We start from the raw sequence: 26,429 nt of genomic DNA on the forward strand, positions 1-26,429 counted from the left end.
TTGGCCACTGAAATAAAAGCCACCACAAAGCAAACTTTCCAATCCAACTTTATAGATCTAGCCATCCAATATGACATCAAGAAATCAACTCATCACCCTTATGCATTCCCTTAGTGGCTGTCTTTTGTGTGCCTTTACCTATCCCAGTGATGTCACGCAGTGCTACCCCAGTGACTGCAGCACGGCTGGCGGAAGGCTGCTGACTTTCAGTGGGAGACACTGCAGATGACTTTGCAGGTCGACCTTGAGGATCTGGTAGCTGGGAGTGTCAAATCGAGTGACGGCATTTCTTCTTCTTCTTCTTCTTCTTCTTCACTCTCCTGGGATGAGAAACAAAACGAGCAGCAACATCCACAGCACCAGCAGCAGCGCACATTGCTGCCTGGGATGGACTTATCACAGGAATATTTAGTTAGATTGCAGCACTGGACCCATCTGGCAGCCGCATGCTGAACACACTTGCCCCTCCACCCCCCACCCTCACCCCCACCGCCCCCCCTCCCCCCCAGCACAATGCAATCAAGCAGTCCTGCAATCAACAAATCATTCCTTTCACAAACACCCATTGCTCAGATTTAAGTCTTGACTTACCATTCATCAGAACTGAGGAGGCCAGTTGCCAAGCTGCAGGCAAACAATGGGAAGTATTGCAAAGAAATAATTTCATATATGGATCAAAACTTATGCTCATTGTGACATGTCTAACACACAATCAATAATCTTTCATCTTCCTTTTCCTATAACTCCTTCGATGTACAACCCCTGTGGCTTCAGCAGAGGTAGAGAAAGGCTGCTCACATCCCTGCTCTGCCTGCTCAGATGCTCTTGGCTGATGTTCTCTGGGTTCTGGAGCTTGTGAGAGCCCCGCCAAAGACTATTCCACCTGCACCTGCGCAGGGGTAGAATTGGCCGCCAGGAAAGGAGGCAGCATGTGGGGCACTGACTAAGGGGTGGGGGGGAGGACAACGGGTGAGAAGTGGAAGCACTTTGAGCTGATCTTTCGCCATCATCCCTCTCATGGCCCACCCACACACCCCTATTAGCAGTGGGCTGGGGAGCACTTTGCTGCACAGCAGGAAAGGTCATGGCTAGGTTTTCATCCAACCTAGTTAAGGCAGCATTCAGAGTGTGCAAGCTACAGGTCAGAACAAGCTTGCACTCATTTGATTGCCCCGTCTGATGCTCCAAGCCGGTAGCCATCACCTACAGAGTAATTACATTTCAAACATCCTTACTGGGAATCTCTGTGGTAATTCTCCAATGCCATGGACGAACACATCATAGCTAAGCCCTGCTACATCATTCCACTCATGCTTGAGATGGACTCCTCCATTCTCTTTGCAAGCATGCACATTGCGGCTGGAAATCCTGCCAGAGCCTCACGCATTTTTGCTGCTCCTCCACAATCTTCCGCTGTGTCGACGGCCCCCAAGGTTCAGCATCTGTGTCCAGCTGAGCAGTGTTTGGAGCATCCTTTGTCCTCCAACAAGGACTCTCCACGCTTGCCCCTGTCTCCACCATTTGCTTTTGCTCATATGTGACCTGTGAGTCACCAGGTGACAACACAACTATCTGAGTTGGTAGTCGCACTGATGTGTGTGTATCTGTGCTGGTGCATGGTATACATGCGTCCTGTGTCGGTGCACCCTCAGAGTTCGCGACCTCCTCTGAGGAGTCATCTTCCTCCTCCAGCTCCACCACCTGTGGGGCACTTGATGGGCTTGTGGAAGATTAAAGATGTGAATTTGATTATTTTAAGTTAACATTATACAGATGATCTGGCTGCTGACATCAAGTTAACATGAGTGACCGTTGTATGCCATGTGGCTGTATGATATTTAATTCTGACACCAGAAATCTGGGAGCTCCCCATTTCTCCATCTGGAGGGCCACCTCCAGTTCTCTGCCCCTCCCGAGTGTTCTGTGCTCTCTTCTCCTGCAAAGAGGGAAACAAGAGACCTTTGAGTGAGAGGAGCGGATGGATGGACAACATCTGTTGAGGGTGACTATGAGGGGGAGGCTTCACATTGCATTAAGGTGGACAAGAAAATTCTAAAATACATTGAATCAAAATATATTGCAGAATTACCACAGAGATTCCCAGTAAGGATGTTTGCAATGTAATTACTCTGTAGGTGATGGCAGCTAGCCAGGGATTTGATACATATAGTAGATTACTTGAATCCTTTCTAGGAAGCAGGTTATTGAAGATAGCAATGATATTTGCTTTCCCCAGCTACAGGTACTAGAATATGGTTTGTTTTTCCATTGGTGTGAAGGAAAAAATTAAAATTAAAGACTTGGATTTATATCGCACCTTTCACGATCACCAGGTGTTTCAAAGCGCTTTGCAGCCATTAAAGTACTTTTGGAGCGTAGTCACTGTTGTAATGTAGGAAACGCGGCAGACAATTTTCGCACAAGCAAGCTCTCGCAAATAGCAATGTGATAATGACCAGATAATTTGTTTTTGTTATGTTGATTTACGGATAAGCGGACGAGAGATGCACAACATGTGCTCCGCAGAAGCTCTCATTTTCAGTGGGACGGAGGCTTCATAAACAACCGGTGCCTGCCACAAGCCTGGAATAATAACCTGAATATCGGTGGTTGCAGCTTCGGAGTTTTCTCCCGGTCACAGGCCCAGGCTAATGGCGGCCATCTTTGTACAGGAAGGCAGGTTCAGTGCTCCGCCATCTTGATTCAGTGAGTAGCAAAGCGCATGCATGGCCATCTTGGTGCAGGAACAAAGTGAGTGATGTCAGTGTCTGTTTCCAACTGGGTCCTAGTGGGTAGACCTGTGTGAGAACACCACCGCAGATCGGGGCTATAAATAGAGCCCGATGTTCGGGCCCTGGAACATCATGGCAGAGGTGCGGCGAATGAGGGTACGGGTCCCAGAAGAGCCCAGGGCCCAGGGCAGCACGGACCTGCCTACTCTGCGATATGTATGTGCACTAGATCCGTGCAGTAGAACAGGTCTCCAGTCGTCCTGGTTAACCCTTGCCACTGGATAAAGGCCTAGCTCTGTCAAGCCCGTGTGGTGGCTGATGTGCAACGGTCACCACATGTTAAAAAAATCCACGCACAGACATCTTCCACCCCCTCAACTGGAGTTCAGGACTGGAACATCGGGTCCTTCATTGAAACATCTGTGAACTCTCGTGGAAGCAAGTCATCCTCATTCAAGGGACTGCCTATGATGATGAAATATTGGCCGGGACACCAGGGATAACTCCCCTGCTCTTCTTTGGAAGAGTGCCATGGGATCTTTTACACCCACCTGAGAGAGCAGACAAATCTCAGTTTAATGTCTCATCCAAAACACAGCACCTTCAATGGTGTAGTGCTTCTTCAGTGCTGCACTGGAGTGTTAACCTAGATTTTTCATGCTCAAATCCCTGGAGTGACACTTGAACCCACAACCTTCTGAGTTAGAGGCAAGAGTGCTACCCACTGAGCCACAGCTTGAATGATTCTTTTGTGCAACTCAGCATTCAGAGTTCCATAATGAAAATGATAAGCGTTAATGAGAAGCATCACGCCACCTCGTGCAGTTGATAAGATTGATTCAGATTAACATTTAGTATCATGGGCCCAAGTTTTGGATGTCCTCCTAGAATGGTGCACTCTGAGAGGCCCGCCTATTTTTTAGAATTAAAAAAGCGTCTAAAACTTACCTCGCGATTCTAGGAGTCCAGCAGGTCTGTTTCACAGTCAATGCAGCGCAGCACAAGCAGCTGGGGGCGGAGCTACAGTCCTGGGCCAAAAAGAGTGGCGGTAGCTGCGCGTGTGCGCAGTGGAGTCTGCGCGTGTGCACAGTGGCTCCTGGTCCTCCCAGCGCATCCTGTCTCCGGGCGACCCTATCCCTGGCCGAAGGGACGATGCCCCTATCCCAGGCCGAGTGGCCTTCCTGCCTCACCGTCCCTCGCCACTACCCTAACCTCCTCGGTGGCAGGGCCAGCCCGACTAATACCTCTTCGGTGGCGGGGCCCGCCCGAACTCCTCCCTGGCGACGGGACTCACCTGAGCACCTCTTCAGCGGCGGGGCCCGCCCGAGCACCTCCCTGGCGACGGGACCCACCTGAGCACCTCTTCAGCGGCGGGGCCCGCCCAAGCACCTCTTCGGTGATGGGCCCTGCCCGACCAACAGCTCTTCAGTGGCGGGCCCCGCCCGAACACCTCCTCGGTGGCGGGGCCCACCCGACTAGCTCTTCGGCAGGCTGTTGGAGGGCTCCTGTTGCTGCAGTAGGTGAGTAGAAACTTTAAATGTTTTATTTATTGATTGATTTTTTATTTTTTATTTTTTTTATTTTTTATTTTTTATATTTGATTGATTGATTTATTGCTTGATTTATTGATTTATTTATCATTTATTATTGATGATGGCTCTTTATTGGTAAAAGTGCTTTGTAAAATCCCCTAACTTCCCTCTACCCTCCCTCCCCCACCCGCCACCTATCTCTCACTACCTGCGCCTAATTTCTAAAGTGTAGGCAAGGTTTTTCTGAGCGTACAAAAATCGTCACTTACTCCGTTCTAAGTTAGTTTTGAGTCAGTTTTCACTGCCTAAACTTGCAAAGCAGGCGTAAGTGGCTGGTAATGCCCCCTTTTGAAAAAAAAACTACTAAAACGAAACTATTCTAACTAACTAGAACTGGGGCAAACTAAATGCTGAGAATTGTGATTTCTAAGATAATCCATACTAAACTAGTTGTTCCAAAAAAAAGAGCAATTCGAGCCAAAACTTATCTCTGTCCCCATTCAAATAAATGACAATCATGATTTCTCTGAATCTAAGCCAGTTTCATGCCACTGTCACTTAGACTTAAAAATAATGGCACTGGTGACCTGGCAGTGGTGTGATTTATTGCTCCAAGATCAGTTTATAGACTATTAAACATGTTTTCCAGTTGTCCTGAGCTTGTTTGCTTAGCTCCCGGTAACTTATAGAGACTGATTTATTTCAAAGCATGCATTCAACACAGGCATTCTATAGTTTCACTGTGAAACCCTTATCAATCTAAGATTTAAATAACCAGCTAATGCAGTTTATCAAATGCTGAAGTGTTTTGCAACTACCACATCATTTGAAAAGTCACACGAATATGTAGTTTGCTACCAAAGCAATCAAATATGCTTTGGAAACCCATTATCATCGCTCAATGTTCCTTCAAGAATCAGGGGGAAGATTGGGGGATGTAATGACAGGGGGAAGATAATTCATAACATTCCCAACTCAATGGCGGCAATTTTAACCTAACCCACCCGGCAGGAAAATGAGGGGATCGGGTGCAATGCTGGTTTTACATCCCCGCCCAATTTTACTCTTCATTAAAGTCAACAGAGAGTACTATTGGGCGGGCTGTTAAATCGGCGTTCCACCCGATCCCGTGGGTTTCCTGCCTGGCAAGATAGTTTAAAATTGTTCCCAATGAATGTGATGGTGTATTCCATGGGCAAAAGTGAGGAGTCTGGATATCCTTTAACTATGTTTAAAATATCTGTGGCAAGATACAGATATCTTGACTGCGGAGGATCTGTCGGAGTGGTTCTGATGTCATTGTCACCAGAGACGGAGTTCAGATAGGAATCAGCAAATGTTACAGGTTACTCAAAAGCTGATGAACATTGGCCATTAGCTGCGTCACTTCTGATTCAACCCGAGCCAGCAGTGGCTAATTAGAAATGCAGGAAAATATGGAATGGTTAAGCAACGGCGAGATCGGCGCAGAGGACGGCGATAAATTACAGTATATGTCGACGATTTTGCTGTTGCAGGAGCATCTGGCCCATTACAAATGTGACGCCCTGTAATTTGGGCTGTAGGAATGAAGAGATGTTCCAGAATACCTTGCAATGTCTCAGCACTTTTTCTTTCCTTGGCTTCAGAGTAGAGTTGATACTTTTCCAAAACCTCAGGATAGTCACCAGGCAACTCAGTGCTGCGCAACTTCTGGTTCTTGGACTGCAGGGACTTGAAACAGTTGAGCATCTGATGATCTGCTAATGTTGCTGAGGCAACCATTCTTCAAGTGGTCAGACAGTTCAGCAGCTAGACATGGGCTGGTGAGGAGGTCGGCTATGTGAGTCATGCAGAAGTCATGGTTGGTTAGTACTGACTCAGTTGGCTGGATAGAAAAGGCAGTGTGCAGAAGAACAAAATATTGGCTGTGGGAAAACATCATGAATGTAAGACTCAGTAAATAAATACCAGACTGGAAAAAAACTAAATTGTGTCATTCCAGAACAGTGTATGTTGGTGGTCCTCAGTGTGAAGATGGGATTTGGTCTCCACAAGGACTGTGCGGTGGTCACTCCTACCAATATTGTGATGGACAGATGCATTTGCGACAGGCAGACTGCTGAGGACGAGGTCATTCCCTCATGTTGGCGTCTCACCACCTGCCGCAAGCCCGGTTTGCAGCTATGTCCTCCAGGATACAACCAGCTTGGTCAGAAGTGGTGCTATCGAGCCACTCTTCGTGATGGACATTGAAGTCCCCCACCCAGAGTATATTCTGTGCCCTTGCTATCCTCAGTGCTTGTTCCAAGTGGTGTTCAACATGGAGAAGTACTGATTCATAGACTGAGGGAGGGTGGTACGTGGTATTCTGCAGGAGGTTTCCTTGCCCATGTTTGACAAGAGACTTCATTGTGTCTGGAGTCAATGTTGAGGACTCCCAGAGCCACCCCAACTGTATACTACTGTGCCTCCACCTCTGTTGAGTCTGTCCTGTCTGTCCAGGGATGATGATCGGGTAGTCGGGGACATTGGCTGATAGTCATACTCAGAGAATCATATCTATGTCAGATTGTTGTTCGCCTAGTCTGTGGGACAGCTCTTCAAACTTTGGCACTGGTCTCCAGATATTAGTGAGGAGTAATTTGCAGAGATGATTGGACTGGGTGTGCCTTTGTTATGTCTGAATTTGATGCCAACTGCAAAGCCGAGTGAGTGTCCAGTTTTATTCTTATTATTCTTTTTTTTGTAGTGGTTTGATACAACTGAGTGTCTGCTAGGCCATTTTAGAGAGCAGTTAAGAATCAACCACATTGGTGTGGGGCAGAAGGCCAGGCTGGGTAAAGACAGCAGGTTTCCTCCCCTAAAGGACATTATTAAACTAGTTGGCGTTTTAACGACAATCTGACAGCTTCATGATTACTTTTATTGCTACCAGCTTTTTATGCCAGATTTATTTAGTTTTTCTTTTAATCTGAATTCAAATTCACAAACTGCCGTGGTGGGATTTGAACTAATAACAGGCTGTACTGGAACAGCTTGACTAGAGGAGCGACTAGCTCTGGTGCACAGGCTGTCAGCACTGCTTAATGTCAAGTGGGGTGAATCGAATTGGCTGAACACTGACGTTTTCGATGGTGGGGAAGTTGGGAAGTTATTTCAGAACTTGAATCGGTAGAATTTCAATTCATGTCCTCTGTGGTGTTAATCTGCTAGGTTACTGTATTCCCTGTTCTGCTTTTATATTCTACATATTTCTTGTAATGAAGCCCAGCCTCCTATTAGCCTTTTTGAATGCTTTTTCTGCCGTTCAAGCCAGCTTTTAATGAGTACTGTTGGTACATACTACAACCCAGCATGCACCATTATCTTACTTCAATGATGAAGATTAAATGTTCAATAAGCAGATGTAGAAATCTTTTGTCTATGAAGAGTTTTATCACATGTACAAGAGACGTGCACTTATTCCTGGGATCATTAGCCTGAAATAGAGTGTTTCCTCCTCACCTGGTGCATGCACGGATAGATTCCGGGTACAACACAAAAAAATCTTTTGGTACTCTTCCAACACCTTGCTGTATGTTTTATTTTGGTCACAGGCATCTGTCAGTGCTAAGAGACGATATAGATGATGTTAAAGCTTTCAGAGGAAAGGAGATTGAAAGTGTTTTCGAAGTCTTTTGTTGAATAAAGCTAGGGCTATATAATTGCCCCGGTTATATTTTGAAACCTTTGGAGATCACATTCATGCTGACCCAGGCTGAATGTAGTCAACTGCAGGTATACAGAGATAACTTACACCGACCTGAGTTCATTAAATGATGTGCCTCAGAAGTGCTGTTTCATTTTGTGATGAAATCTGCAGCACATTGTTTCTACAAGTATGTTGCAACCCCTAAGCTTTCTAGGGCCATACATAATGCAGGAAACATGATGCTGCTATTGAGTTTGAAATCAATCAAAAAGGCAGATTTGTGGCACAATTATGAATGCAACAGATGAGACCGAATGATGTGTTGTAAATCTTTCAGTCTGCGTATTCTCGTGCTCAAGAATAGCTCTGTGTGTGATCTTTGAGTTGTGAAGAAAAGAACAGCCATTAAACAACCTGTTAGAAGTCATATTCAAAAAGAAAGTTGTAACTGCCTCCTGTAAAGAACTGACCAGTTTTGCACGCATGAGCCCAGATATTTACAGGGAAATGGGGAGGGTGCGGGGGAGTGCGCTAATGGAAGGGGAGAGGGGGGAAACCGGAAATCCCAGGGATGCAGAGGTCCTGCCAAATTTAATGGCAGGACCTCATTATCATCTTTTTATACTCCGTTTCCTGCCCGGCAGCCGGCCAATTTGGCGGCAGAAGACTGCAATCGGGGAAGATCATGGTTTTGTGGGGGAGTTTTGGCCAATCGTGCGACAGACAGCTCCAGATCAGGAGTTGGTCGATCGCGGCAGTGAGGCGAGGCTGCGATTGGCAGAAGTTTTGTTCGAGGGGATGGGGGGAGGGCAGTGGCGGGGGGGGCGGGGAAGTACTCCTGCTCCTCCAGGCTCACAAGAAGTGCTCTAAAAAAACACTTGCCTTCGGCAGCCAGCTGCTCCCACTTACCTTTCGCTGCCAGGTTCCCCGAGCCCTGGCAAACCCGACTGGCAGCAGTTAAATTTAAATCAGGCTCCCAATTGCACTGTGGAGATCCTGATTTAAATATTAGAATGAAATGTCCCGCCTCTCCAAGACGGGACACAGGCATGCCACGGAACCCACCATTGTAAAAATGGCGACAGGCGGGTTAGGGCCGGCTTTTGTGATTTTTAATTTTTAACCCTGACTCTCTTCCGCCCATTGTTAGGGGTGGGAGAGGGGTTAATGTTGACCTGATCGATTTCAATGGAAATAAAAATCGGGAGAGATGTAAACCAGACAGCCGTTTTGCTATTGCTCATTTTACACTATCGCTCAAAGTCAAAATCTACCCCCAACGAATCTTGAGTTTGTTGCGGCAATGTTCTGTCAGTCTTGCCTATTCTCTGATTCTGTCAAATATCTGTAATATGGGTTTACTCAGAGCAGAAGGTGACAAAATATTTGAATCCTAATTCTGATAGGCTGAAGTGCGATCTGTCATTCCAAATTTCTCTTATGCAGTCCCTTATGAGTCGAGGATGACTTTAAAGTGTGGAAGATACCTGTGCGTGAATTCTTTTAACGTGGGGTGGCCGTTGCACACCAGTTACCACACAGGCTTGACAGAGCTAGGTCTTGGTCCAGTGGCAAGGGGATCCAAGATGACTGGAGACCAGGTTCTGGTGAATAGGCCTTGTACATACAAACACATATGCTCCTACCGTCCTCCTTTCTTCTTCCCGCAGGACCTCTCTCCCTGGTTTCATAGGACGCAATGGTGGCCTCATGAACTCGCTGTTGGCCCATGCTGCGCTGCTCCTGGGCCACGACCTCCATTCCTCGCTGCTTCTGACCTCTGGGCCTCGCTGACCGCGAGACCTCCCGCTGCTATCCAATCTCTGGGCCCCCCACTGCCCTCTGACCTCCGGGCCTCCCGCTGCTCGCTGATCTCCAGGCCTCCTGCTGCCCTCTGACCTCCGGGCCTCCCGCTGCTCGCCGATCTCTTCTGGGCTGCGACCCTGCCGCTGGGTTCGACCTCGCACCAGGAGACGCCAACCAGTCAGCTACCTGGGATGCCGTGACGTCCAATTTGTCGTCTGCTTTGCCATAGTCGCACTCTCAAACTGGCTCACGCTGCTCCCTGCGGCGGCTAGCTCCTGCTGTTTCCACCCAGGTCAGGTCTGCCCATGCCATGCTGGGTCCTGGGGCGCTCCTCCTTTACCCTCCACTCCTACTCCTGCTGCTACCACCCATCTGCTCAGTTAGCTCAGAGGGTTAAAGCTTACAGCAAGTAAAGACCATGTTCGTGGGTTCAATTCCCTTGATGGCCAGCTACGATGTCTGGGGTTACTGCGGCCAAAGGAATGCGAATACTCCAAACTAATGTCCTGCTTTTTGTTTGTACTTCCCCTACGTATGTTTAAGCTATCTTTTTGTTCTTGCTTAACTTCGGGGTCCATTTACATTAGAACAGACTTGCTCAACACAGAATGTGATCTATGCTCAGTCAAGTCTGTTATGTATGTGTAAAATCCTGTCCCCTCAGCACAGATTCACACGAGGCATGTAGTGAAGTCAAGGTCACTCTGGACCTGCACCTTTATTTCACAGCTCTGGAATGCTGCACTTGCCTGAGACCTGGGCTTATATACCTGTCTCTTGCAAGTGCACCCCCGGTGGTAAGGTATGCTGGTGGTTACAGGTCATATCTTATTACAGTCATGTATAGCATGTTGGGATACAGTTATATATAATAATGTAAGATACATGACATTATGCAATAAAGGTTCAAACTGATTACTGTTCAACTAAGCAAGGTACAACCTTGCTTGTGCTTTATTTAGGCCCAAAGTGCCTGACTCACAAAATGGCTGGCCTTTTATACCGGAGCAGCACCATGTGCGTGCTGCTCAGTGGCCTTCAACAATGACACCATCTGATGGCTACAAACAACATGTACATACATGACAAAGTCATATTGTGAATTGTAATAATAGAAACCTAGAAACATAGAAATCCACAGTGCAGAATGAGGCCATTTCAGCGCATCATGTCCCAATGTTCATCCTTGGTGTATGGAGCACAGATCTCAAGCTCCAATGATGTTGTGGTTCACCGCCTATTTCCACCTCTGTAACATCGCCCGTCTCCATCCTTGCCTCTGCTCATAAGAACATAAGAACATAAGAATTAGGAACAGGAGTAGGCCATCTAGCCCCTCGAGCCTGCTCCGCCATTCAACAAGATCATGGCTGATCTGGCCGTGGACTCAGCTCCACTTACCCGCCCGCTCCCCGTAACCCTTAATTCCCTTATTGGTTAAAAATCTATCTATCTGTGATTTGAATACATTCAATGAGCTAGCCTCAACTGCTTCCTTAGGCAGAGAATTCCACAGATTCACAACCCTCTGGGAGAAGAAGTTCCTTCTCAGCTCGGTTTTAAATTGGCTCCCCCGTATTTTGAGGCTGTGCCCCCTAGTTCCAGGCTCCCCGACCAGTGGAAACAATCTCTCTGCCTCTATCTTGTCTATCCCTTTCATTATTTTAAATGTTTCTATAAGATCACCCCTCATCCTTCTGAACTCCAACGAGTAAAGACCCAGTCTACTCAATCTATCATCATAAGGTAACCTTCTCATCTCCGGAATCAGCCTAGTGAATCATCTCTGTACCCCCTCCAAAGCTAGTATATCCTTCCTTAAGTAAGGTGACCAAAACTGCACGCAGTACCCCAGGTGCGGCCTCACCAATACCCTCTACAGTTGCAGCAGGACCTCCCTGCTTTTGTACTCCATCCCTCTCGCAATGAAGGCCAACATTCCAGTCGCCTTCCTGATTACCTGCTGCACCTGCAAACTAACTTTTTGGGATTCATGCACAAGGACCATCAGCCGGTCCAGGCAGCGGGCGGTCGAGGGGGTCGTTCAACCTGACTGCCTGCCTCTCTTCCGCTCTTACATCCGGTCCAGGGTGTCCTTGGAGATGGAGCACGCGGTGTCCACCGGTACGCTCGCGGCCTTCCGCGAGAGGTGGGCACCGGAGGGACTGGAGTGCATCATCACGCCCGGCAACCAAATTTTAATTTGATTTTACGTTTTAAAGTTAATTTGTTTTAATTGCCGGTGCTTTTAGTGTCCCCTTCCCTTTTATAGGGGGCACTGGGGAAAAATTGTGATTTTAGTGCCCAAAAAAAAACCAAAAAAAAGAAAAACACAAAAAAAAAAGGGGGGAAAAAAAGGGCCTTGTAAATGTCTGGAGTGTCACCCAGGTCGGGTGGCACTCTTTAATGTTTTATGTTTTCGCAGGTAAACTCAAAAGAGTTTCATGCACAAGGACCCCCAGGTCCCTCTGCACCGCAGCATGTTGTAATTTCTCCCCATTCAAATAATATTCCCTTTTACTGTGTTTTTTTCCAAGGTGGATGACTTCACATTTTCCGACATTGTATTCCATCTGCCAAACCTTAGCCCATTCGCTTAACCTATCTAAATCTCTTTGCAGCCTCTCTGTGTCCTCTACACAACCCACTTCCCGCTTTGTGTCATCTGCAAATTTTGTTGCACTACACTCTGTCCCCTCTTCCAAGTCATCTATGTATATTGTAAACAGTTGTGGTCCCAGCACCGATCCCTGTGGCACACCACTCACCATCGATTTCCAACCCGAAAAGGACCCATTTATCCCGACTCTCTGCTTTCTGTTAGCCAGCCAATTCTCGATCCATGCTAATATATTTCCTCTGACTCTGCGTACCTTTATCTTCTGCAGTAACCTTTTGTGTGGCACCTTATCAAATGCCTTTTGGAAATCTAAATGCACCACATCCATCGGTACACCTCTATCCACCATGCTCGTTATATCCTCAAAGAATTCCAGTAAATTAGTTAAACATGATTTCCCCTTCATGAATCCAAGCTGCGTCTGCTTGATTGCACTATTCCTATCTAGATGTCTCGCTATTTCTTCCTTAATGATAGCTTCAAGCATTTCCCCCCTACAGATGTTAAACTAACCAGCCTATAATTACCTGCCTTTTGTCTGCTCCCTTTTTTAAACAGAGGCATTACACTAGCTGCTTTCCAACCCGCTGGTACCTCTCCAGAGTCCAGAGAATTTTGGTAGATTATAACGAATGCATCTGCTATAACTTCCGCCATCTCTTTTAATACCCTGGGATGCATTTCATCCGGACCAGGGGACTTAGCTACCTTGAGTCCCATTAGCCTGTCCAGCACTACCCCCCTAGTGATAGTGATTATCTCAAGGTCCTCCCTTCCCACATTCCCGTGACCAGCAATTTTTGGCATGGTTTTTGTGTCTTCCACTGTGAAGACCGAAGCAAAATAATTGTTTAATGTCTCAGCCATTTCCACATTTCTCATTATTAAATCCCCCTTCTCATCTTCTGAGGGACCAACATTTACTTTAGTCACTCTTTTCCATTTTATATATCGGTAAAAGCTTTTACTACCTGTTTTTATGTTTTGCGCAAGTTTACTTTCGTAATCTATCTTTCCTTTCTTTATTGCTTTCTTAGTCATTCTTTGCTGTCGTTTAAAATTTTCCAAATCTTCGTGTTTCCCACTAACCTTGGCCACCTTATACGCATTGGTTTTTAATTTGATACTCTCCTTTATTTCCTTGGTTATCCATGGCTGGTTATCCCTTCTCTTACCGCCCTTCTTTTTCACTGGAATATATTTTTGTTGCGCACTATGAAAGAGCTCCTTAAAAGTCCTCCACTGTTCCTCAATTGTTAAACCATTTAGTCTGTGTTTCCAGTCTATTTTAGCCAACTCTGCCCTCATCCCATTGTAGTCCCCTTTGTTTAAGCATAGTACGCTCGTTTGAGACACTACTTCCTCACCCTCAATCTGTATTACAAATTCAACCATACTGTGATCACTCATTCCGAGAGGATCTTTTACAAGGAGATCGTTTATTATTCCTATCTCATTACACAGGACCAGATCTAAGATAGCTTGCTCCCTTGTAGGTTCTGTAACATACTGTTCTAAGAAACAATCCCGTATGCATTCTATGAATTCCTCCTCAAGGCTACCCTGTGTGATTTGATTTGACCAATCGACATGTAGGTTAAAATCCCCCATGATTACTGCCGTTCCTTTTTCACATGTCTCCATTATTCCCTTGATTATTGCCCGCCCCACCATGAAGTTATTATTTGGGGGCCTATAAACTACGCCCACCAGTGACTTTTTCCCCTTACTATCTCTAATCTCCACCCACAAAGATTCAACATTTTGTTCATGAGAGCCAATATCGTCTCTCACAACTGCCCTGATATCATCCTTTATTCACAGAGCTACCCCACCTCCTTTCCCTTCTTGTCTATCTTTCCGAATTGTCAGATACCCCTGTATGTTTAATTCCCAGTCTTGGCCCCCCTGCAACCACGTTTCTGTAATGGCCACCAAATCATACCCATTTGTAATGATTTGTGCCATCAACTCATTTACTTTATTTCGAATGCTGTGTGCGTTTAGGTAAAGTGTTTTAATACTAGTTTTTAAACCATGATTTTTAGTTTTGACCCATCCTGCAGCCCCTTTATATTCATACATATTCATACATATTGTCCCTTGCTGAATTCCTCATCCATGCCTTTGTTACCTCTAGACTTGATTATTCCAACGCACTCCTGTCTGTCCTCTCATATTCTGCCCTACATAAACTAGAGTTGATCCAAAACTCGGCTGCCCATGTCCTAACTCACACCAAGTCCCGCTCACCCGTCACCCCTGTGCTCGTGGACCTACGTTAGCTTCCAGTTAAGCAACGCCTCGATTTCAAAATTCTCATCCTTATTTTCAAATCCTTCCATGGCCTCGCCCCTCCCTAACTCTGTAATCTCCTCCAGCCCCACAACCCACCCCCCCCAAGATGTCTGCGCTGCTCTAATCATAGAATCATAGAAATTTACTTCATGGAAGGAGGGCGTTTCAGCCCATCGTGTCCGCGCCGACCGACCAAGAGCTATCCAGCCTAATCCCACTTTCCAGCTCTAGGTCCATAGCCCTATAGGTTACAGCACTTTTAAGTGCACATCCAAATTTTTTTTTAATGGGGTGAGGCTTTCTGCCTCTACTACCCTTTCAGGCAGTGAGTTCCAGACCCCCACCACCCTCTGGGTGAAGAAAATTCCCCTCAAATCTCCTCTAAACCTCCCCCCAATTACTTTAAATCTGTGCCACCTGGTTGTTCACCCTTCCACCAAGGGAAACAGGTCCTTCCTACCCACTCTATCCAAGCCCTTCATAATTTTATACAGCTCAATCAGGTCTCCCCTCGGCCTCCTCGATTCCAAAGAAAACAGACCCAGCATCTCCAATCTTTCCTCATAGACAAAATTCTCCAGTCCAGGCAACATTCTTGTAAATATCCTCTGCACTCTTTCCAGTGCAATCACATCTTTCCTGTAATGTGGTGACCAGACCTGCATGCAATACTCCAGCTGCGACCTAACCAGTGTTTTATACAGTTCAAGAATAACGTCCTTGCTCTTGTATTCCATACCTTGACTAATAAAGGCAAGTATTCCATATGCCTTCTTAACCACCTTATCTACCTGGCTTGCTACCTTCAGGGATCTGTGGACAGGCACTCCAAGGTCCCTTTGTTCCTCTACACTTTTCAGTGTGGTACCATTTAATGTGTATTCCCCTGCCTTGTTGGACCTCCCCAAATGCATTACCTCATACTTATCCCGATTGAATTCCATTTGCCACTGTTCTGCCCACCTGACCAGCACATTGATATCTTCCTGCAGTCCGCAGCTTTCTTTGTCATTGTCAACCACAAGCCTATTTTAGTTTCATCTGCAAACTTCTTAATCATACCCCCAACATTCAAGTCCAAGTCATTGATATTTACCACAAAAGGCAAGGGACCCAGCATTGAGTCCTCTTGAGCATCCCGGATTATAATCGCTCAACCATTGGTGGCCGTGACTTCTGTTGCCTAAGCCCCAAGCTCTGGAACTCCCTGCCTAAACCTCTCCACCTCTGTATCTCTCTTTCCTCCTTCAAGACGCTCCTTAAAACCTACCTCTTTGACCAAGCTCTTGGTCACCTGCACTTATGTCTACTTATGCGTCAACATTTTTTATTTCATAAAACCCCTGTGCCGTTTCATTACGTTAAAAGTGCTATATAAATATAACTTTTTATTGCTTTTTGTTCATTCTTCAAAAGAGATGGTACAGCAAAGCACTTCGATCAGAGGTAGAGTCAGTTGACACGCACACGGCAATGTTTGAGCATGTGAAAAGCTTCTCATTTAAACCTTCACTATGTTATACTGGTTTTAGTATTACACTGGCAGCCTGTTATGGATATGGGTCCATGCCATGTTCATAATAGTTACATATCATATGTCTAAGCAAATTTTTACTGGAAACAATACTGTGAATCAGCTGCGAGGGTGTTGATGCTTTAGACAGCACAATGTGTATGTGTTATAGCTATCAGTGCAGAACTGCTGCCTCTGCAAGGTGGAAATGCAGTGATTAGATAACTCCTTTACCTCAGCGAAAAAGCTGCTGAAAAGCCACATTGCTTTGATGACAACATAATTATGTTTGAAGCAGGGGCTGAGGCTCATTGTTAGGGCAAAGTCGAAGGAGCTTTACTCTCCATCTAACTGTGTTACACCTGACCTCAGAGTACTTGACGCTGACACTGGATGCCTGAAATGGAAAGTTCCTCACCTTAATGAGCACCAAAGTAAAATAACCATTTTGAAGGGTGTGACACAATTTCTGCTGCAAGATACTCTCTGATGTACCGCAAGCTTCATTCTGGTTTGTTAAATCTTAAAATGTTCTATCGCTGACTTTCTGTGTTATTCTATAAACGATTGGTTGGATTGTGAACTTAGTATCTCTGTTCTACTTGTTTCTACCATTAACATACCTGCAGACTGCAATGTGCCAGCTTGTTGGGAGTTATTATAGAAAGAAAAATGAACTTGGGTTATATAGTGCCTTTCGCAACCACATACATTCCAAAGCGCTTAACAGTCAATTAAATACATTTTTTGAAATGTAGTCACTGTTGTAATGTAGAGAAACATGGCAGCAATTTGCACACAGCAAGCTCCCACAAACAGCAATGTGATAATGATCCGATAATCTGTTTCAGTGATGTTGATTGAGGAATAAATATTGACCAGGACACCCTGCGCTTCTTTGAATAGTGCCATGGGATCTTTTACATCCACCTGAGAGGGCAGACAGGGCCTCACTTTAACAAGTAATCCAAAAGATGGCACCTCTGACAGTGCAGCACTCCCTCAGTACTGCAGTAAAGTGTCAGCCTGGATTATGTGATCAAGTCTCTAGCCCTGGATTTTTTCTCTGTTTGTTGCCTCTTCCAGGAGTTTAAATGGTTGCAGGGGTTGGGGAGGGGGAGGCAGTGGCAAGAAGAGTTTAGCCACGATGGTCCGGCCATTATGTTGTGGGGTGGTCTTTATAGATCAGCTGGTCTTTTCCTGCCCATCAATTTCGTATGATCATAACTTCGCAGCCTTCTGACTCAAAGTGAGAGCCAAGGCCGACAGCTCGTTTATGTTCAGCACATCAGAGATGATCTTGCAGCAGAGATTGTGTCACACGCTTCCAAACAGTTATTTTATTTGGGTACTCATCAAGATTATTATATTCATATAATCTCCTTTAAAATCCTAATGGCTCAGACTGTTCTCAGAGCTGCTCCTGCTCCATTGCTGTAACTTTGCCAGAGATGCAAGTGAAAACTCCGTCTATACATGGAATAGGGTTTCCACCACTCCTGGCGAAGTTACGCAGCTCCTAGGATATTCCTGGTCTATGTTAAAAGGATTCACAAACAATATCAACAGCAACAGAATCCTGCTTAAAAATCCATTGATATTGTTTCCGCATGACTGTTATATATGTATACTTGTATTTACTCTGTACAGCCAGCAGAAGGCTCATCCCCTGGAGCCCCAAGGGATCCCATAATCCCTTGGGAGAACAGGTATTTAAGGAGGCTTCACAGGTTGGAGAGGCACTCTGGAGACCTGCAATAAAAGACTACGGTCTCACTTTACTTTGAGTGTTCAGTCTGACTCTTTCTCCATACACAACAACTGGCGACGAGATACAGATAGCGAACCCAAAGATACAGAGAACAGTGGGCGCCCTGGAGAAATTCTCGGAGGGAGATGATTGGGAAACTTTTGTGGAGTGACTTGACCAATACTTTGTGGCCAACGAGCTAGATGGGGAAGAGAGTGCTACCAAACGAAGGGCGATTCTCCTCACTGTCTGTGGGGCACCAATGTATGGCCTCATGAAGACTCTGCTCATTCCAGTGAAACCCATGGAGAAATCGTACGACGATTTGTGCACACTGGTCCGGGAGCATGTGAACCCAAAGGAAAGCGTTCTGCTGGCGAGGTACCGGTTCCCCACCTACAAAAGGTCTGAAGGCCAGGAAGTGGTGAGTTATGTCACCGAGCTAAGACACCTTGCAGGACATTGCGAATTTGAAGGACATTTGGAGCACATGCTTAGAGACTTTTTCGTACTTGACATTGGCCACAAAACCATACTGCGCAAGCTTTTGACTGTACAGACCCCAACCTTGAGTAAGGCCATAGCGATAGCCCAGGCATTCATTGCCACCAGTGACAATACAAAGCAAACCTCTTAGCACACAAGTGCTGCTACAAGTACTGTGAACAACGTGATGTTGTTTTTGAATCGTAATGTATAGGGCAGGTCACACATACCTGCAGCTACACGTCCGCAGATGTCTCAGAGTCCACCATCAAGGGTGATGAATGCAAGGCCATTAACATGTTGTTATGCTGCGGAGGTGATCATCATTTCTATTCATGTCGATTCAAAGAATATGTTTGCAAGGGCTGTGGAACAATGGGACACCTCCAACGTATGTGCAGGCGAGCTGCTAAGCCTGTTAAGCCTGCAAACCACCATGTTGCAGAGGAGGATAGATCCACGGAGGATCACGATGAACCAGAGCCTCAGATCAAGGAGGCAGAGATACATGGGGTGCATGAATTGTCCCCTGATAATGCTGAATGTTGAACTAAATGGACTCTCGGTGTCAATGGAGCTGAACACGGGCGCATCATGGGCAAAAAGACTTTCAAAAGGTTGTGGTGCAATAAGGCCTCAAGGCCAATCTTAATTCCGGTTCGCACGAAGCTAAAAACTTATACGAAAGATCTGATTCCTGTAATCGGCAGTGCTACCATAAAGGTCTCCTACGATGGAGCGGTGCATAAGCTACCACTCTGGGTGGTACCGGGCGATGGTCCCACGCTGCTCGGCAGGAGCTGACCGGGAAAGATACGCTGGAACTGGGACAACGTCAGAGCGCTATCGCCCGCTGACGACACTTCGTGTGCCCAGGTCTTAAACAAATTTCCTTCGCTGTTCGAACCAGGCATCGGGAAATTCCAAAGAGCAAAAGTGCAGATCCACCTAATTCCGGGGGTGTGACCCATCCATCATAAGGCGAGAGCAGTACTGTACATGATGAGAGAAAGGGTAGAGATCGAGCTAGACCAGCTGCAAAGAGAGGGCATCATTTCCCCGATCGAGTTCAACGAGTGGGCCAGTCCTATCGTCTCAATCCTCAAGGGAGACGGCACCATCAGAATCTGTGGCAATTACAAAGTAACTATCAATCGTTTCTCCCTGCAGGACGAATACCCACTACCAAAGTTCGATGACCTCTTTGCAACGCTGGCAGGAGGAAAGATTTTCTGGAGGCTGGAGGCTGGATCTGACTTCAGCCTACATGGCGCAGGAACTGGAGGAAACATCGAAGGCCCCCACCTGCATCAACACGTACATAGGTCTTTTTATTTATAACAGATGCCCGTTTGGAATCCAAATCAGCGGCGACGATATTCCAGAGAAACATGGAAAGCTTACTGAAGTTGGTCCCGCACACCGTGGTCTTCCAGGACGACATCTTAGTCACAGGTCAGAACACAGTCGAGCATCTGCAGAACCTGGAGGAGGTTCTTACTCGACTCAACTGCGTGGGGCTCAGGTTAAGACGCTCGAAGTACGTTTTCCTGGTGCCGGAAGTGGAGTTCCTGGGAAGGAGGATTGCGGCGGACGGCATCAGGCCCACCAATGCGAAGGCGGAGGCAATCGAGAACGCACCGAGGCCACAGAACGTGACGGAGCTGCGATCATTTCTGGGACTCCTGAACTAATTTGGTAACTTCTTACCAAGTATCAGCACACATTTAGAACCACTGCATGTCTTACTACAAAAAGGGGATGAATGGGTTTGGGGCAAAAGCCAAGAAAATGCCTTTGTAAAAGCGAGAAAATTGTTATGCTCAAACAAATTACTTGTGTTGTATGATCCATGTAAGCGTTTGGTACTAGCATGTGATGCGTCGTCATATGGCGTCAGGTGTGTATTGCAACAAGCTAATGCTTTCGGGAAACTGAAACTGGTTGCTTATGCATTCAGAAGTCTGTCTAAGGCTGAGAAAGCCTACAGCATGATTGAGAAAAAAGCGTTAGCATGTGTCTATGGGGTAAAGAAAATACATCAATACCTGTTTGGGCTAAAATTCAAATTGGAAACTGACCATAAGCCACTTATATCCCTGTTCTCCGAGAGTAAAGGGATAAATACCAATGCATCGACCCGCATCCAGAGATTGGCGCTCATGTTGTCCGCATACAACAATGCCATCCGCCACAGGCCAGGCACAGAATTCTGCGCCGATGCTCTCAGTAGGCTGCCATTGCCCACCACGGGGGTGGAAATGGCGCAGCCTGCACATCTAGCCATGGTTATGGAAGCATTTGAGAGTGAGCAATCACCCGTCACTGCCCAACAGATCAAAACCTGGACAAGCCAGGACCCCTTATTATCTCTAATCAAAAGCTGTGTGCTTCACGGGCGCTGGTCCAGTGTCCCAGTGGAAATGCAGGAAGAGATAAAGCCGTTCCAGCGGCGCAAAGATAAAATGTCTATACAGGCAGACTGCCTTCTGTGGGGCAATCGAGTAGTGATCCCCAAGAAGGGCAGAGACACCTTCATCAATGACCTCCACAGTACCCACCCAGGTATCGTAATGATGAAAGCGATAGCCAGATCCCACGTGTGGTGGTCCGGTATCGATGCGGACTTAGAGTCGTGCATTCACAGATGTAATACATGCTCGCAGTTAAGCAATGTACCCAGGGAGGCGCCGCTAAGTTTATCGTCTTGGCTTTCCAAACCGTGGTCTAGGGTACACGTCGACTATGCAGGCCCGTTCTTAAAACGGGTAAAATGTTCCTTGTGGTTGTAGACGTGTACTCCAAGTGGATTGAATGTGAGATAATGTCGGCTAGCATGTCTGCTGCCACTACTGAAAGCCTGCGGGCCATGTTTGCCACACATGGCCCACCCGATATTCTGGTGAGCGACAACGGGCCATGTTTTACCAGTGCTGAGTTTAAAGAATTCATGACCCGTAACAGGATCAAACATGTCACATCTGCCCCGTTTAAACCAGCTTCCAATGGTCAGGCAGAGAAAGCAGTACAAACCATCAAGCAAGGCTTGAAAAGGGTAACTGAAGGCTCACTGCAGACTCGCCTATCCCGAGTTCTGCTTAGCTACCGCACGAGACCCCACTCATTCACTGGGATCCCACCTGCTGAACTGCTCATGAAAAGAGCACTTAAGACCAAGGCTCTCGTTAGTTCACCCTGGTCTACATGAACAGGTAGAGAACAGGCGGCTTCAACAAAGTGCATACCATGATAGCGCAAATGTGTCACGCGAGATTGAAATCAATGATCCTGTATTTGTATTAAATTATGGACAAGGTCCCAAGTGGCTTCCTGGCACTGTCGTGGCCAAAGAGGGGAGCAGGGTGTTTCGGTCAAACTTTCAAATGGACTCATTCACCAGAAACACTTGGACCAAATCAAACTCAGATTCACAGACTATCCTGAACAACCCACTTTGGACCCTACCTTTTTTGATCCCCCAACACACACACCAGTGGCAACCGACACTACGGTTGACCACAAAGTAGAACCCATCATCCACAGCAGCCAGCAGGACCCAACACACCAGGCAGCCCAGCAAGGCCAGCTGCACAGCAGCCCAGCGAGGGCCCAACAAATGATTCAACAACACCAGCTTTCACACCGAGATCATCAACCAGGGCAAGAAGGGCCCCAGATCGACTCACGTTGTAAACAGTTACACTATTGACGTTGCGGGGTGGTGGGGGAGTGTTGTTATATATGTGGACTTGTATTTACTCTGTACAGCCACCAGAGGGCTCATCCCCTGGAGTCCCAAGGGATCCCATAATCACTTGGGAGCACAGGTATTTAAGGAGGCTTCACAGGTTGGCGAGGCACTCTGGAGACCTGCAATAAAAGACTAAGGTCACACTTTATTTTGAGCTCAGTGTTCAGACTACTCTTTCTCCATACACAACAATGACTCTCTTGATAAATTCACTTTCCAGCGTGGAACTGAGCCATGTAGAATAAGAAGACCCTCACGTTTGTAAACGTGATTAGCTGCAATTGAACCGGGCCTGGCTGTATCTCCTCCAAGGTCAAATATAATAGTCTGGGAGTACTCAATGTATAGGTTTGAACACGAAGGATGTACAATTGATTGAAGTTATCAGATGACATCCAGCGCCTGTGCATATTGTGCTGCAGCAAAAAGACAACATCGTCAAGAGCGGAGGAAAGAATATTAGGTGCGGAAGAAAATAAGATATTCATCCACAGATTTTTAAATTGTGTTATGCATATATTTCTGAATAAGATAAGATAAGCAAGAATCCAATAGATGCGCACTCCCATGTCAGTAGTCAGCTACCGTGATAACTAATACCAGAGTCAATTTTGAAGTTTGTTAGTTTTTATTAAATGGTGACTCTGTCCTCCTCACTTTGTTTGTAAAAGGCTTTGGAGACAAATATGTTTTCAGCTGCAAAATTCTCCAAAAGACAGGCTGCGTAAACCAGCTGATTCCTACGAATCACCTTTAGTCACAGAACTATCAGCGTTGATGTCCATGTTGCCTTCATGAAAGACGAGAAACCTGTCAGTGCTTTTAGCTGTAAAGTTATGTTTGTTTTAAGGGAGCTTTATTTGATCAATGTTAGATTAGAGTTTCCCCTTTTGACATGACGAGCGCCAGGATGGCTGTTAGCTGATTTCAGACATAAAGAAAGAAAAAGTGGAATAAAAAGAAAGACTTGCATTTATATAGCGCCGTTCGCAACCACCAGACATCTCAAAGTGCTTTACAGCCAATGAAGTACTAAAATTAAATAAATCTGGAATTGCTCAAAATCTTGCCCAAAATCATACGTGCTACTCTCCAAGACTCAGGAAAGCTGAGAAACAGTTTCATAAAAGCTGACGCAACACCCCCAAAAAATTTGACTTCTGAAAATAATAATGTACAACTAAAAAAGAACCCAGAATAACTGCTTATAATCTGGCCAATGCTTCATATGGTTTGAATAAACAGCTTGGATTAATGTCACATCTTTAATATAAACAAACACCCAAGGTGCCTCATAGAGGCATAATCAGGCTAAAAATATCTCCTGAGTCAAAGAAGGAAATAACCAAAACAAAGTACTGTGGATTTTGCCCATTACCATCTCCTTTTGCCTTGCACCATCATCCCTTTTGTCTCTTATTTTCTTCTGCCTTCCACCCTATCACAGACCTTCCCTTTTGTTCTTTTCTCCCCTCCACCCTTTCCCTGCCCCTACACTTGCTTAAAAACTGCTACATCACTAACTTTAGCCAGTTCTAATGAAGGGTCATCGACCTGAAACGTTAACTCTGTTTCTCCATCCACAGATGCTGCTTGACCTGCTGAGTAATTCCAGCATTTTCTGTTTTTATATAAGCAGATACTAAAACTTGTTGGGGTTTAAGGAGAATCGTAAAGGAGGAGAAGTTGGCATAGAGCGAGGGAATTCCAGAGCACAGAGCCTCAGTGGCTGAAGGCACAGTTCCAATGGATGAGCAAAGTGAAGGGGATTGGGCGGAATAAGTTCAATTCCTTATTATTCCAGTATTTGTCAAGTGTTTTTATTAGAAATGTGTGGTCACATGCTACAATTCAGTTTGTTTTTCTGTGAAAACGGAAACCTAATGGCCTCAACTGGGACATATGAAAAGTAGTTACAATTAGAGTGCCGTTGGACATGAATTTGTTGCAACATAAGGTGCAGGTATATCAAATATTTCATCAGATGCATTGTAAGAAATAAAAAAATGAAATGGCACAAAAATGCATTTTTTGCAGTGTTGATTTAGACATGGGGAATGTGAGCACTGGAGATGCAAAATTTATTTCCCAGAATCACCCCAGGATATTTGTGCACTTACCAACATTCTGCTTTTGAAGTGAAAAACAATGGGTGGAACAAATTAGACATCCAGGTGAGTCTGCCAACACAACATTATCTCTGAAAAGGAGCACATTTCAGAAATGCCCAAAACTGCAGTCCTTAATAAAGCCATTAATGCCCACATCAAATACAGTGAGTGACAGTGGACAACACTCCCTCACTTCTCTGCTCGGAGAGATTGGTTAAGTGAATCATCCATCCCCTTCACCACCTGTGTCCCGTCGTTGCAGTGAGTACCATCTAAAGGATGCACTGCAGCAACTTGTCAAGGCTTCTCTGACAGCACCTCCTAAACCCACGACCATCGCCACCTAGATTAACAAGGGCAGCAGGTGCATGGGAACACCAATACCTTTAAGGTCCCCACCAGGTTATACACAATCCTGATTTTGAGATATATTGGGGTTGAAATTGCCCCTTTTAACGACTCCTGTTAGCACCTCCCAGGGGAGTTAGTGCAGGCGTTACCACCGTAGCACTCTGGGTCGCCACGCAATCGGTGATGATGTCATCACCGTGTGCGGCAACCCCTTAGTGCTGCGCAATGACCCCTATCCGCCTCGCAGCGGATTTTGCTCTGCGCCCGCGATGTCAGCACCAGCCTCGTGGGTCGCGAACAGGGCCAACATCCGCTCACAGGGCAGAAGTTAAAGGGGAGGTCGGGAGCGCCCCATGCCGCCAATTTGGCGGTTTTGCTGACTTACTGGTCGGCCCGACTTCTTTGCCCCTTGAATGATCCGGGCCGCCATCGTGCAGTGCGGCACTACGTTTTGGGTGCCAGGCTGCGGCCTCGGCATCACGCTGCCTAGTGGCCCAGTGGAGGCCATCAGAGACCATGCACAGTGCGCAGCCCCTTAGCTGCCGATCACGCCCCAGTATCGCCATAGAACACGCCCCAAGAGGAAGTGGTGTGCGCGAGATTGCGCTCCACTTCCTTTGAGGGGCGGTAACCACAATTTCACAGCCAGGGCGGGACTTCCGTGCCGGACGCAGGAAGTCCCACCTCGAGCTGGTTACCGCTCCCAATCGGGGTGCTGGGGAATTTCTCCCCCATTGTTTCTTCATTGTCGCTGGGCCAAAATCGTGGAACTTCCTGCCACACAGCCTTGTGGAAGTGCCTTCATCACAGCACTTCAAGAAGGCCCACCAGCACTTTTTCAAGAACAACTAAAGTTGGGCAATAAATGCTGGCCTTGGCGGTAATGCCCACAACCCCAGAATGAATAGTGAGACATCTCTCTCCCTGTACACAAATCTTGGAGCTGCAGTACATTTTTAGATAAAATCTTTTAGATTTGACCATGGACTCCCATAGAACCACAGTATTTACAGTACAGAGGGAGGCCATTTGGCCCATTGTGTCTGTGCGTGCTCTTTTCCCAGAATTATCCAAAACTAATCTGACTGTCTTGCTCTCTCCCCAAAGTTCTGCAACGTCATCTGTTTCAAATAGTTATCCAATTTTCTCTTGAGAAAATGCAAGGTCTGTGCCTCACCCACTCCCTGTGGTAAAGCATTCCATGTTCCATTGAACCTTTGTCCTCACTCTCTCAGTAGCAGTTTTAAATTGATGATTGCTCGCTCTGACTCACAAACCTGAGCGAATAGTCTTTCTCTATTCACTCTTTGAAAGCCCTTCATCATTCTTTGATAAAACTCCTCTGAGTATTTCCTGTTCCAGTAGAAATAGTCCTAGTATCTCAAGTCTGTCCTCATAATTATAGTTTTCCATTCCTGGCATCATCCTGGTGAATCCACGGTGTGCACTTGCTGTGGTGTAAATTCCTCCCTATAATGGGAAAGCGTACCCCCTCGTTGAAGATGTTGATGATGGCTTGGAGTTCGGCCTCTGAATGTGCAAAGACGCAAGCGTACTGTAGTTCAATGACAGAGGATGGGACGACCTTGGATCTAGCCTGGAGGCGACGAAGGTTGAACAGGTTCCCACTGGTTCTATAGTTTAGTTCCACTCCAGCGGGGAGCTTATTGAGAGTGAGATGGAGCATTGCAGTGAGGAAGATCAAGAAGAGTGTTGGCGCGATGAACCCTGCTTGACCCCGGTACGAACATGGATTGGGTCTGTGGTAGATCTGTTGATCAGGATCATGGCTTGCATGTCATCGTG

Source organism: Pristiophorus japonicus, chromosome 17 (assembly GCF_044704955.1).
Source record: "Pristiophorus japonicus isolate sPriJap1 chromosome 17, sPriJap1.hap1, whole genome shotgun sequence".
Taxonomy (NCBI): Eukaryota; Metazoa; Chordata; class Chondrichthyes; family Pristiophoridae; genus Pristiophorus; species Pristiophorus japonicus.